We start from the raw sequence: 13,797 nt of genomic DNA on the forward strand, positions 1-13,797 counted from the left end.
AACGAGACAATAATGGTATTAAAAACTAACTTGAAAAGTTTGCATTTTCAGGTTCACAAAACACTGTTGTCATGTAAATGGTTTGCCATAACACATAAAAGTTTTTCCGCTTTTAGTTGAAACTGTGTCGTGTAAATGCATAGTATTATTATTATTCATTTTTTTTCACTCTTTTGCTTTACTATAAACAGAACTTGAGCTACATGAACTTTTACGGCTGTCCTTGGCTAAAGATTTTTCTGGTCGACTAGTAATCATTCGTTTTAAGCATTAGTTGACTGTTAGTTGAGCGTTTATAAATAAACAATATAAATCATGATATGAGCCTTTAATTGCCTACATAACCTAATAAGTTCTCAGGTGCACGAAAAAAGCTTGCCACAGTGCATAGGCAGATAATTATGAATATGTCAGGGAAAAACAGCAAGGAGACTGCATTAATGTTTTAAAAATGTATTGATAAACTACTGCTTTCTTTGTTTCGGCTTAAGAGATGAAGTCAGCGACACTGACTTGTCATCTCTGCAGTAGTGGATGTGCCTGTATGCATGTTTCATACGGATTACATAATCTGAGAATATTTGTTTCCTATTTTAATTGGTTCATTTAAAATTAAACATTTCACTCTATTGATATATATTTTTTCATGTCTGTAAGGCAAGTATACACATAGTTTTGTAGTTTCGTGCTTAAGTTCACAGAGACTGAGACGGCAGAAAGCGCATCCTGTTTGCTTTCATTATTTTACACAAGTGCAACGTTTTGTTGTTATTCTGAGTGCACACAAATTAACGTAGAGTCTTTACAGACTTAAAAGATGTTATTTTTGTCTGTATGACCAAAAATTATAAAGTATTTTAAGAGCAAGTGACATGTATACACCATGACAGTCAAAACTGTGTCATTCATTGATACACACTGTATGATAAACCGACCATACAAAATGAACAACAACAGTAATATGTTTACCTTTGTATCATACTTTAGAGGTCGTCTTTTGTGAAGTAGGCTACATACTGTAGAACATAATACAGAACCTTGCAGTTGAAACTAATCAGGCAGCAGCTTTCAATGCTGATAAGACAGTTTACATTGAGTTACATTAATATCAACTAAGAGCCTTTGTGTCATTCACGGTTTGAGAGTTGAGTCACTCTCCCACTCTTTGCTGTGTAACTTATATTTAGGTCACTCTGGCATTGTGATTGCTCGAATATACAGCTATACATTCGAAATCTGATCCTTTATCTCACTAAAAACCCGTCAATCATGAATCATCACGTCGTCTGTCTGCTGATCTCTTGCGATTGGCTAAAAGTGCGGCTGGCGAGGTCAATATCAGCATCGGCCAAATCTGCAGTGGGCGTGTATGTTAAATAACATCATGATGATTGATTGGATGCAGTATATGCACACTTGGGTTTGTTGTTAACCAATTAGCCTACACAATTTAGATGTTTGAAAACCACCAAACTGACTCCAAACCTGCCCAAATTTTGTCCACCCGCCAAAACCAATATCAAATTCAAAACCGCCCAATCTGGCAGCACTGGAGATGATCCAAACAGCATCTTAAGCTTCGATGGAATACAAATTGGTTTATATTAGCTTGAATTTGTGCGATTTCGCTTAATTCACCTGACCTCTTTAATATTCATCTCTCCTTCACTCCTGTCTTCTAGCAAGAGTCTCTCACAGGCAGACAAACAGACAGCAGCAGAAGTGAGAAAAACAGTCTGGAAAAAGCTACCCGGGGTGATAGAACACAGATCATTTTTCAGTGAGCAGACATAATTAAAACAGCTACAAAGCTGTTATAATAATAAACCTCTTGTATAGATAATAATAACATCACCATTATTGCAATGATTTTAACGGGACCGAACATCTAGCTTGTTAAATAGATAAATTAATGTAAACAGTTAATTTAGGAAATTTGCCATCTTGCTGATTGCTTGAAGAAAATAGATTTGGTCATTTTCTTCTTCAGTACTACAAAAGCATTCGGGGACCCCCTAAGTCTTTTTTCTCTCTTTCTCCCTATTTTCCCTTCAAATAAACACTGCTGTTGTGCAGTTATTTGAATGATTTTCTTCCATGCTGGTCTGTTATTGTGGGATTAACTCTGTCAGATGTACAAGCCCCCAAACGGCATGTAAAACAAAACAAACATGCCATTTTACATGTTGGTTTAAACTTATTTGTTTGTTTTCTGTGTGGGCCAGGCTGCATGCTTTTGATTACATACACTGGAAAATAGCATAGGATTTCATCTGAAAACTATTTTCACTCAGGAACTGTTATTAAATGTCACTAATAATTACAAAAACACAAATAATATAATGCAGAATACATGTTATAAAACCTGATAATTGTTTTAAGAAATTCAAAAAACACATTTGATTTATTTTTTTATTTATTATTTTTTACAGTGTCGATACATGGCACTAGCTCACTAACTATATCAATTCAATTACAATATTGGCATGCAGCTCCTCATTATGTGAATATTGCTTCAAGTAATTAAGTAAACAGTTAATAACAAAAAATAAATTAAAAGCACTGACAGGGTTTCATTATTGATTTTTGTTTGATTAATATTAATATCATAATGTAGTAGCAGGTCTGCAGCATTTACAGTGGACGATCTAATGTAAAAACCCAATATTATGAAAGAAATGTTATCTTTAGATGATTAATATGGCATATGAATAGTATAAATAGTAGTAGGCATTGTGTAAATGAACCATTTAAGATGTAGGTGACTTGTTTTTCATTGGAACCAGTGTGGAGAAATGTAGCTTCACATCACTTGCTCATCAGTGAATCCTCTGCAGTGAATGGGTGCCGTCAGAATGAGAGTGCAAACACTTGATAAAAACAAATGAGAAGTTACAGTTTAAAAGTTAAAATGCCTAAATGATGGATTTGTTTCTTACAAACACTTTTCACTTCAAAATTTGGATTACTTGTGGATCATTGGGATGTTTTTATCAGCTGTTTGGATTCTTATTTTGCTGGCACCCATTCGCAGATCCATTGGTGAACAAGTGATGTAATGCTAAATTTCTCCAAATCTGTTCTGATGAAGAAACAAAGTCATCTAAATCTTGAATAGCCTGAGAGTGCATTTTCATTTTACATTTTTGGGTGAACTATTCCTTTAATATGCCAAAACTAAGAAGCTTTTTTGACTGTCACTGTTTAGCCAGATTATGGCACTTGCCTTTCGGTTGTACTCTGCTTTTTTTTACTTTACACTTTAGATTTATTTTTGACCCTGGACCACAAAACCGGTCATATGTTGCACAGGTATATTTATAGCAATAGCCAACCATACATTTGATTGGGTCAAAATGATCGATTTTTTTTTTTTTTTTAATGCCAAAAATCATTATGATATTAAGTCAAGATCACGTTCTACTAAGATATGCTGTAAATTTCCTTCCGGAAATATATCAAAACATATCAATATATTTTTGCACCCTCAGATTCCAGATTTTCAAATAGTTATAAATTAGTTGTCCTATCCTAACAAACCATACATCAATGGAAAGCTTATTTATTCAGCTTTCAGATGATGTATAAATCACAATTTCAAAAAACCGACCCTTGTTTTATTACCATTATTATTATTTTGACATCTCCAGTTTAGTAAAGAATGACAAGCACTCTACAATATATATGATTATTTGTAACTGTGCCACTCACAGCATGCAGATGCACGGTTAAGTTGTCACAGACAGGCAGTAATATCTGCATTGTAATAATCTGTTGATCTCTTGGCCCTAAAACATCCAATTTAAATGAAATTGCCAGGCATGTTCGCGATTCAGAAGAGCTCAGGTGCCTTACAGCAAGCTCAACCTGTGTGTCTGCGTAGCGGCGCACTGCAGTCTGAGCAGCATGTGCTCTGCCTGATCACGAGGCAGCAGAAGCTCTTCAGAAGCCGTCTAATAAGACCTTAAGGGCTCTCCTGACGCCTCCTGTGAAGGACGTAATGCCCCTCTGGGCATCACTGTACTGTAGTATCACATACTAATCATAACATCATTTCCTCCATGGATGGGGCAGTGAGTCATCATCTGTTCTAATGGCTAGTACATAACAAACAAACCACAAAAGTGTTCTGCTTCAGACAGTAGGAGGACAGCTCACTGCAGTAGTTTTATCAAAGGCGAATCATGACAATGAGAAAAACAAACACCTACTGTACATACCGTGGGTAGCGGATGTGTTTTTTTTAATCAAGTAGGTTTGCTTGGTAGCTCACACGATACGGCGTTGCACTTGAATGATGATGAGCTCTGGTATGAGTGATGAAACTACGGTTCAACAAAACAGCTCAAATCCACATGAGGAAGTTCAAATAGCACAGCTGGATCAACAAATGCATTTTTATGTCACTTTTTGGTAACAATCTTGGGTAGGTGTAGGGTTGGGTTTGGTGTAGGGGATATTCACAATACGATAGAGCGTTAACCTTTAGCAACACTACCTGGATATTTGAATTCTGAACAGCCGCAATACGTACCTCAAGCAGCACAATAAAATTTCAGCAATACGTGCCTGTACTAACATAATAAAAATGTGCCACGGTCAAGTATTGAACGTGTGTTTTAGCGCCACACTCTGGACATTTCACTTTGATTCTGCCATTAAAAACATGCAGTACGTAATTTCGGTGCTGCACAAATGTACATATAGGCATGTATTTCCAATGTGCCTTCTTCAGTTTATTCTTCTTTAGATTTGTTTGAAACTAATTTCATTTCTGTCAGTAAGTTATTGTATCAACCAAGTGCAATAACTTGCTCTGACTCTGAAATGCCTGTAGTGCAAAAGTTGGTTTCAAAAGTAAAATTCACATTTACTTTCTCCATGGGGGAAATGACTTTTCAATAAAAACGTAGTGTATAAACCTTTAAAGGAGAAGTTCACTTCCAGAACAAAAAATTTACAGATAATTTACGCACCTTGTCATCCAAGATGTTCATGTCTTTCTTTCTTCAGTCGTAAAGAAATAGTGTTTTCTGAGGAAAACATTTCAGGATTTCTCTCCATATAGTGGACTGATATGGTGCCTGTGAGTCTGAACTTCCAAAATGCAGTTTAAATGCAGCTTCAAAGGGCTCTAAACAATCCCAGCCGAGGAAGAAGGGTCTTATCTAGTGAAACAATCGGTTATTTAAAAAAAAAAAAAAAAAGTAATAACAAATAATAATACAATTTATATACTTTTTAACCGCAAATGCTCATCTTGTCTAGCTCTGTGTGAACTCTGTGTATTCCGGTTCAAGACAGTTAGGGTATGTCGAAAAACTCCCATCTCATTTTCTTCTCCAACTTCAAAATCGTCCTAAATCGCTGCAAAAGTACTGACCCAGTGTTTACAAAGTGAACATGTAAAGAGGAGCAAACACCCTTTATAAAAAAAAAAAATAAAGAGCATTATAGGATGATTTTTAAATCTTTGCATACAGTTGAGGTCAAAAGTTTACATTCCCCTTTCAGAATCATTAAAAAGGTTGATTGTTTTACCACAATAAGAGGGATCATACAAAATGCATGTTCTTGTTTATCTAGTAATGACCTGAATAAGATATTTCACATAAAATATGTTTATATAGATGTTTACATAAAAGAAAATAGCTTTGTAAAAATGTATAAAAATGACCCCGTTCAAAAGTTTACATACACTTGATTCTGAGTGTTGTTACCTGAATGATCGACAGCTGTGTTTTTTGTTTAGTGATAGTTGTTCATGAGTCCCTTGTTTGTCCTGAACAGTTAAACTGCCTGCTGTTCTTCAGAAAAATCCTTCAGATCCCACAAATTCTTTGGTTTTCCATCATTTTTGTGTATTTGAACCTTTTCCAGCAATGACTGTATGATTTTAAGATTCATATTTTCACACTGAGGACAACTGAGGGACTCATATGCAACTATTACAGAAGGTTCAAATGCTCACTGATGCTCCAGAAGGAAACACGATGCATTAAGAGCTGGGGGTGAAAACATTTTGAATTTGAAGATCAGGTTAAATTTAACTTATTTTGTCTTCTGGGAAACACAAATCTATACATCTTGTAATATTTTAATTATGTAATTCTGTTACATGTAACTGGTTACTCTCCAACACTGGCTATGAGATTGTTAACTAATACAGTATGCTTTTGTTGAAGACTTTTCAGTTCACATTATTTAAATATATATACTGTATATATATATATATATATATATATATATATATACCATGTCCAAAGCATCTCTAAAACTCTCCCTGTACTCTCAAACTACGTAAACATTTGTATTTCTATGCATATTTTGTGATAGATGTAAAATATGTTGTTTTTATATACACAACCAACATCATTTGTCTTTTTTTGTTGTTGTTTTGTTGTCATTTGTAATGCTTCATGGGGTTATAAAAAAACACCGTAGGTGGTTGCTTTGATTCATAAACATTATAACTCTTTACCAAAGAGTAAGAGAAAAAAAAAATCCCTATGGTATTTACTTCTGGAACCAAGGTAAAAAATTATTTATAGGCATGAAGTGTTTCTTATTAAGTGTTTCTTATCTTTCTGATTTGGATGAAAGTAACAGCTACTTCTCTTTCTCTGTTTTTGCTGTTTACAGAGCTTAAGGCTGTCACACAGACAGGTGTGATTTCTCAGAACATCTATTCTAGTGAAATCACGTAGTATGGCTATTTTATGCGTGGTATTATAAAATCGCTTACAGCACCTTTAATTTATCTCCTTACGGTTATCACTGCGTACCACTGTATGAACTCAAGAAGCCAAGCACTTGTGTTGGCAGCTTAAAAGGTCAACCGTTACATTCAGTTATGATGGCAGACGTCCAAATTAAAAAAAAAAAAAAAACTCATTGCATTAACATGCCAACAAACACTTGGCCTACTGGCTTCATATTCATCCAGATTTCAAGTCTGTTCAGGACTGCATTATTTAAATGAACAGATACGCAGTTGATGCATCTTTCGTCAGTATAAAAAAATTAAAGCAATATTCAGATTGTTGAATGGGTTTTTTGTTGTGGCTGCTCTCTGTGCAAATGAGGTCCGCTGAGCAGTGACACCTTTGACAGCTCAACTAATTGAATGAATCTAAATGGGCACAACTGCCACAACCTGCACAATTTATGCCAGGATAAGCAGAATAACACGATTAGACATGAAAGTTTACCTCAAAATCAACACCTACATTTATGTTATGCTTAAAAAACAAAAGCATGTCTTGTCTGTGCTAAGGCTAAACTCTCTGTTTCCTGAGCAGTAGAGGAGATTAACGGACAACGAGCAATTAACGTCAGATGTCTGACAGTATACCGTGGTATAAGATTCGATGTTGGGCCAAAGCCCATGTTGCTAACATTAGCATCCACCCCGCTGAATGAACTCAAAGTGTGCCAGGAAGCTGAATTGATGATATCTTACAGTACGAACGCTTCAGAGATATGCACATGTCTACTGAGGCCATAGAGTCCATTTAAACGAGTAATAAGGGGAAAAACCTCAAGTTGTTTTGATAAATGTCCCTCCACGGCCACTAGATTTGTTTCCCCTGACAGTGTGGGCATTCATGATTTGTCAGTCAGACCACAGACAGAGTGAAACGCAGCTAATGGAAACACCAGGGACTGACACTAATCTCTCTTGTCACCTTCAGCATTTACTGAAGGAACTTCTACTGACCAGATACTTGTCAAATGTTAATTTCGAGGAAGAGTCTGCAATCTGTTTACAAGCTATTAACATTTCACACTCGTAGCCGTTGTATAGTCTCACATAGCCAGACCTTTGACCAGACAGCGAAAAATCTGGTTTGCTTATTGGTCTGCAGGAATTTCCCACTTTGGCTGTTTTTGAATGACATGTTAAATGACAAAAAGGCCTATAATCATTAAATAAAACTATTTTTTAAATTGTTTATTGAAATAAAGCTGGAAAAAAAAAACATGAAAAACCTGAAAACTGGAAAATTAATAATTAATAATAATTATTATATTATTAATAATATAAAATACAAAATAAATGAATAACAAAGCAAAATTAGTAAAATTACATTTGAAATGAAAACTGAAAGTATTAAAAATATAAGCAAAATCAAAATTTGAAAAAAATACAGAAATTAAATAATATTAAAATAACAATGTTTTTAAAAAAAAAATGCTAATTAAAATAAAACTGTAATAAAATAAAATGTAAATATATGTATATATAAAAACCTGAACCCTGCCAAAAAACCTTGAAAAATTAAAGAAAAATTAGAAATAAGTTTAAGTTATTGAAATAGAAATAAATTAATTGAAAATTACATTTAATAAAAGAAATGTAAACTGTAACTGAAATAAAAATGAATGAATGAATGAATGAATGAATGAATGAATAAATAAATAAATAAATAAAATAAACTTTTAAATGAAAACTGATAAATAATATATCAAATAATTCTAAAATAACACGGATTAAAAAATGTTAATTGAAATAAAGCTGAAATATAACAGAACAAATAGAACAAATATAATAGAACAAAATATAAATATAAAAAAAACACTGAAAAGATTTGGAAACTGGAAACTGAAACAGGTTTAAGTTATAGCACTAAAATTATAATTGAAAATTATATAAACTAGAACTAAAAATAAAAATGAATTAAACTTGAATTAATATAGAAATGAATTAATATAGAAATAATAAATAAAAAAACTAAATTTGAATTAAAAAAAAAAACACTAAAATAGAAATTGAATAATACTAAAATAGCACTGTTTAAAAATATTAATTGAAATAAAGCTGAAATAAAATAAAATGTAAATATTCACTTGAAAAACGTTTTATTTAATACATTAACATTATGTATTGAAAGCAACTGAAATAAGTTTAAGTTTTAGCACTAAAATTGTTAACTGAAAATTAATTAAAAAAATTTAGACTACAACTGAAATAAAAATGAATTAAACAAATAAGTAAGTAAAAAAAAAAAATAGTAACATTAAAACGGAATGAAAACTGAAAGTGTTAAAATATATATAAATATAAAATCAATAAAAATAAATAAATACTAAAACAATGTTTTTTAGCCTGTTAATAATATATGATAGCACAATAATAAATGGCAAAAACACAGAAAACATTATCCGAAATGTATAGAGAAACTGCAATATGCAGTTACGCTCATATCAGGTTTACCTGCTTCTGTCTGTCTTTTTGCAGTTTATTATTGTTATAAAACTTATATTAATAATAAAACATTTGTTCCAAACATATAAAGTCATAAACCTTACAAACACTTCTCATATTCAGTGATTTGCTCTTATAATAGTAAACATGATATTGCTTCCCAGTAGACATATAAAACCTGTGAAGCCCGACTCCCAAAAATTGTGTTGCAGTCATGCCTAACACTTACGATTTTTGTGATGAAATTTCTTTGCTTTCAGCCTCAGACAGTGCAATAATTGTATAACTAATTATTGACTACTTGCTTTGCATTTTAAGTAGCAGTGACATCACAATACCTTGTAGGCCGTATGTAGGTCCTGTAGCGGACGTTTCAAAACTGCAAGCATTCGACAAGTTGAGGTTTTTGGGGCTCAAAAAATGTCTTGATGAGTGGACAAAGGGGGAGTTTTTGTACATTTGTGGTGGAGGGGGGATAAAGAGACAAGGATGTGGAGAGCAGTAACACAGACAGTATTGAGTCAGGGGTCCTCCAGTGGGCCAGCGGTGGCTCTGCGCTCTTACTGAAGGCTCTGATTAAAGAATGATTTATAGGCCTGCTGGAGAGCCTTTTCAGCAATCCATCTGCTGAATGAGATTTTTTTCTCCCTTCAAGGGGTTTGGTAAATCAAGCCTTCCTGGCAAGGATCCTGGCCGGACAATGTCAATGTATTACTGAAGGCGAGTTATTAAATGCTATAATCACGGCAGCACAGGGGGCAGCCCAGCGTACGCTGACATATATTTATCTTGCCAATGCCAGAGGAATAAAATCAGCGCAGCGAGACGCCGAGTGATTCCTCTTCGGTCGGCCTCCAATCTGGGTGCAGAGTGGATTCATGGTAAATTTTTAAGCGTTGTGCTGATTGACAAAGGCAAAATGGTGCTCTTAATTTGCGTTGGGAATATTGTTGGTGATCTAAGTAGTTCCTAAGAAGACAGACTACTTATCATTAATCTTTAATTCAGACAGCTTGCATAAAAGCTTATGACAGAGTATTTGTTCTCTCCTTGTCTGTCTTGATACGGGACATTAGATATGCCCATGAGCGTAAAATAAAGAAATAACTAAAAATAGAACATGAAGGAAAATCAATTTTAAAGAACCATCAGGGTTGAAAACAACCCAAGCTTGATAGCACGCAGTGTACTTCAACTGAAAATAATTTAGACTTGTCCCTGAGTTGGAAAAAACAGACAATGTACTTACATTACCACTTTCAATGGGAGTCTATGGGACAACTGTATCAGAAACAGAAATGAAAAGCTTGTGTTTTTGGTTGGAGTTCCATGAATCTTTCACTTAAAATGTCTTATATATTCTGTGAAGACTAAATTGCCTAAATAGACAATTTGAAGTGGCACTGCTTGTCTTAAAGTGGTCATGAATTGCATTTTTTAAATTATTTTATAAAGTTCCATCAATTTTTACATCAAAAGTGGTCATAGCTTAGAAATTTCCTGTCATATTTACAAACTTCAATATGAAATCTCACTGATGATTGGGGAAAATGCTTGCATGTAAAATAAGTATAATAGGGGAGAGCGAGGAGAGCTTGTGGGGAAGTTGAGCCACCCCTTGTTTCTAGGCAACCTTAAACAAAATTGGTGAAATGACCAAATATATTTGAAGAGTAATACATGACCCTGTGATGAAAAGAGGCCCATGGAGTAATTGGTAACTACATTTAAGGTAAAAAGAAAAAGGAAAAAAAAAAAAAAAAAGTTTTCTAATGTTCAAGGACTCTTTCTTATGTTCTGAACAATTACAGACAAATTTGAAAAAAAAATATCACTTATGTGTTTGTGGTTTAGGAGGTTATAATATGAGGCTATGCTGTTAAGGATGATGTGATGTTAGCTCTAAACTGCTGGATTATGCAAGTTTGTTAAAATGGTAGTAGTGGGGGTAGTTTGAGCTAAAAGTCCTGGGGTAAATTGAGCCAGTGGCTCACCTCTTAAACAGGCCTTGTTTATGAAAATTGGCCATTGGAGCTTTTGTGAAATTGTATTTCCTTGCAGCATTTGTAAGTGGGATGTTGTGTACTTTTATTCTTCTGTATCTTTAAAGGAGACCTGTTATGCTCCTTTTCACAAGATGTAATATAAGTCTTAGGTGTCCCCAGAATGTTTCAGCTCAAAATACCCCACAGATCATTTATTATATCATTTTGAAAATGCCTGTGGAAGCAGAAACACGTTGTTTTCATGCATGTCTCTTTAAATACAAATGAGCTGCTGCTCCCCGCCCCCTTTTCCGGAATACAGCTGCGCCTTTACAGCTCATACCTTTTGATTATCATGTCTATAATGCTGAAATTGTGTGTTTTAAAGCCATATTAGCTTAAACTTCTTATATGGGGTTTTCTGAGTACACGCATCCAAAGCATGCGCACACAAGGCGACTGTCACATGGTATGCGATCATGATTTCCTCAGACATGATTTGTTCTTAATTATTGCAAATGCCAACTGTAACATTTATGGTCTTTTCGGGCAGGATATTGTGGCCTATAAACAACTGATATTATGTGGGAGGGGTCAAGCAACACTTATGAAAGTGAAAGTAAAAAAAAAAAAAAAAAACCGCTAACACTGCATTAACGGCACAAATTCTCTCAGAGACAACAAAAGACAAATCTACTTTACCATGCTGATAACGGTATATAACTGTCTTAAAGGGGTCATCTGATGCCCATTTTCCATAAGTTGATATGATTCTTTAGGGTCTTAATGAAAAGTCCATAACATACTTTGGTTAAAAATTCTCAATTGTTGTGTAAAACAACACCATTTTTACCTTGTCAAAATGAGCTCTGCAAAAATCATCCTGTTCTGGTCAGGGTTGCTTTAAATGTTAATGAGCTCTGCTTGCCCCGCCCCTCTCTTCTCTCTGTAGAGTGATGAGCCTGTTTACTTTAGCCGTATTTAGCTGCCTTCATCTGTTAAACTTGCTAACTAGCAAATTATTAGGAAAGGTGATTGCAGAGACAAACCTAATCCACTGCATCTTCAACGGCTCAGATGTCAGGAGTAAATGACGACCACTATGTTTATTATTATATCCAGCAACACAACACCTCAATTGCTCAATCAGAGATATTACAGGGAATTTACATCCCTGCTCCGGCATCGAAACAGTGGAGGTGGGACTGTTACAGCTGATTTAAGGCGGGTCTGAGGTAAGATGCTCATGTCAATCAACTATCGTGGGAGCGGCCTCTGTTGGTGTGACGCAACAATGACAGGCATCTGAGAATGGCTCGATTTGAAAAAGAGGATATTATTTTTATAGATTAATTAAAAACCACTGCATGGACTTTTATCATTATAGGGTAGATTTGTACATACACTGCCAACACACATTAGTGTTCAAACAACATGAAAAAGTGAACTTAGCATCCGATGACCCCTTTAAATTATTCCTTTAATATTTCTATTCGACATCTTGCTTGGACACTATAAATGCTTGGAAATACTTCTTTAACATCTTTAATTCCACTCATCATTTGCAGCATGCCTGCCATCCAATAACCACAGTAAGTTTTGTGCTTACTTTTAATCAGAAATAAAGTATCAGCTTTTAAATTCTGTCAATTCTATCACAAAATACAATTTATAAATGTGTTTTTCAGCCACAGAAAGACGTCAGTAGGCTAAAACGCACAATTGTCATGTAAAGTCACATTTACCTCAGGAAAGACATTCATTGTACATCAACTCGATAGTTAGCTAGACAAAAATAACTCTAGAGAGAAGTATTGTTTTACATTCATTATATTTTACTTAAACTCTCGCCTATTTTTAGTGTTAGTCTGAAGAAATATGTCATGGGAATGTGCAGGGAGACCTCAGATACAAAAACACAGACTTGTTAGTAAATATTTAGTTAATTAAATTATTTCATGGTGGCTTCACTTGTTATGATGTCTTGAGCAATTCAGTTTTATATTACTACTGTAGTTGTAGCCATTGCAGTGTGGATGTCGTCTCAGCTATCACTGTGGGAGAATGTGTTACCGTGGACGCGCATCGTTGCGCCTGATCATGGTTTTAGCTGGTGCAACAGGTGGAAATATTTATCGTAAAGTTGGACGTCGCAAAGCCTAGCGTAAGGCTTACACCCAGCTTTTTTACGTCTAGCTGGTGCAACCGGTCCCTCGTCACATCTGTGCAGTCAATGACAAAACAGTTAGCATACTGGTTCACCATTGTCTGTTGCAAAAACAAAATGTCATCACCGTACATATAATTGTTAAGATCTTCTTCCTACATCACAGGGGAGTGAAATCTAAGCGGCTCATTTTTTCACCTACTTCTAGAGAAAGGCTTACCAAAATAAAGTTTCTGGGTTGCCCCTTTTTACGTTTTCTGGGTTGGTAGATACACCGGGGAACTAATTATAGCACTTAAACACGGAAAAAGTCAGATTTTCATGATATAAGAAGTCATCCATCCATCCATCCATTGCATTATCCAAACCTCTTTGTACTTATTAGGGTTGCAGGGAGCTGAAGCCTAACCCAGCATCTTGAGCCACAGGTGGGGAAA

The sequence above is a fragment of the Labeo rohita genome, chromosome 3 (assembly GCF_022985175.1).
Source record: "Labeo rohita strain BAU-BD-2019 chromosome 3, IGBB_LRoh.1.0, whole genome shotgun sequence".
Classification (NCBI taxonomy): Eukaryota; Metazoa; Chordata; class Actinopteri; order Cypriniformes; family Cyprinidae; genus Labeo; species Labeo rohita.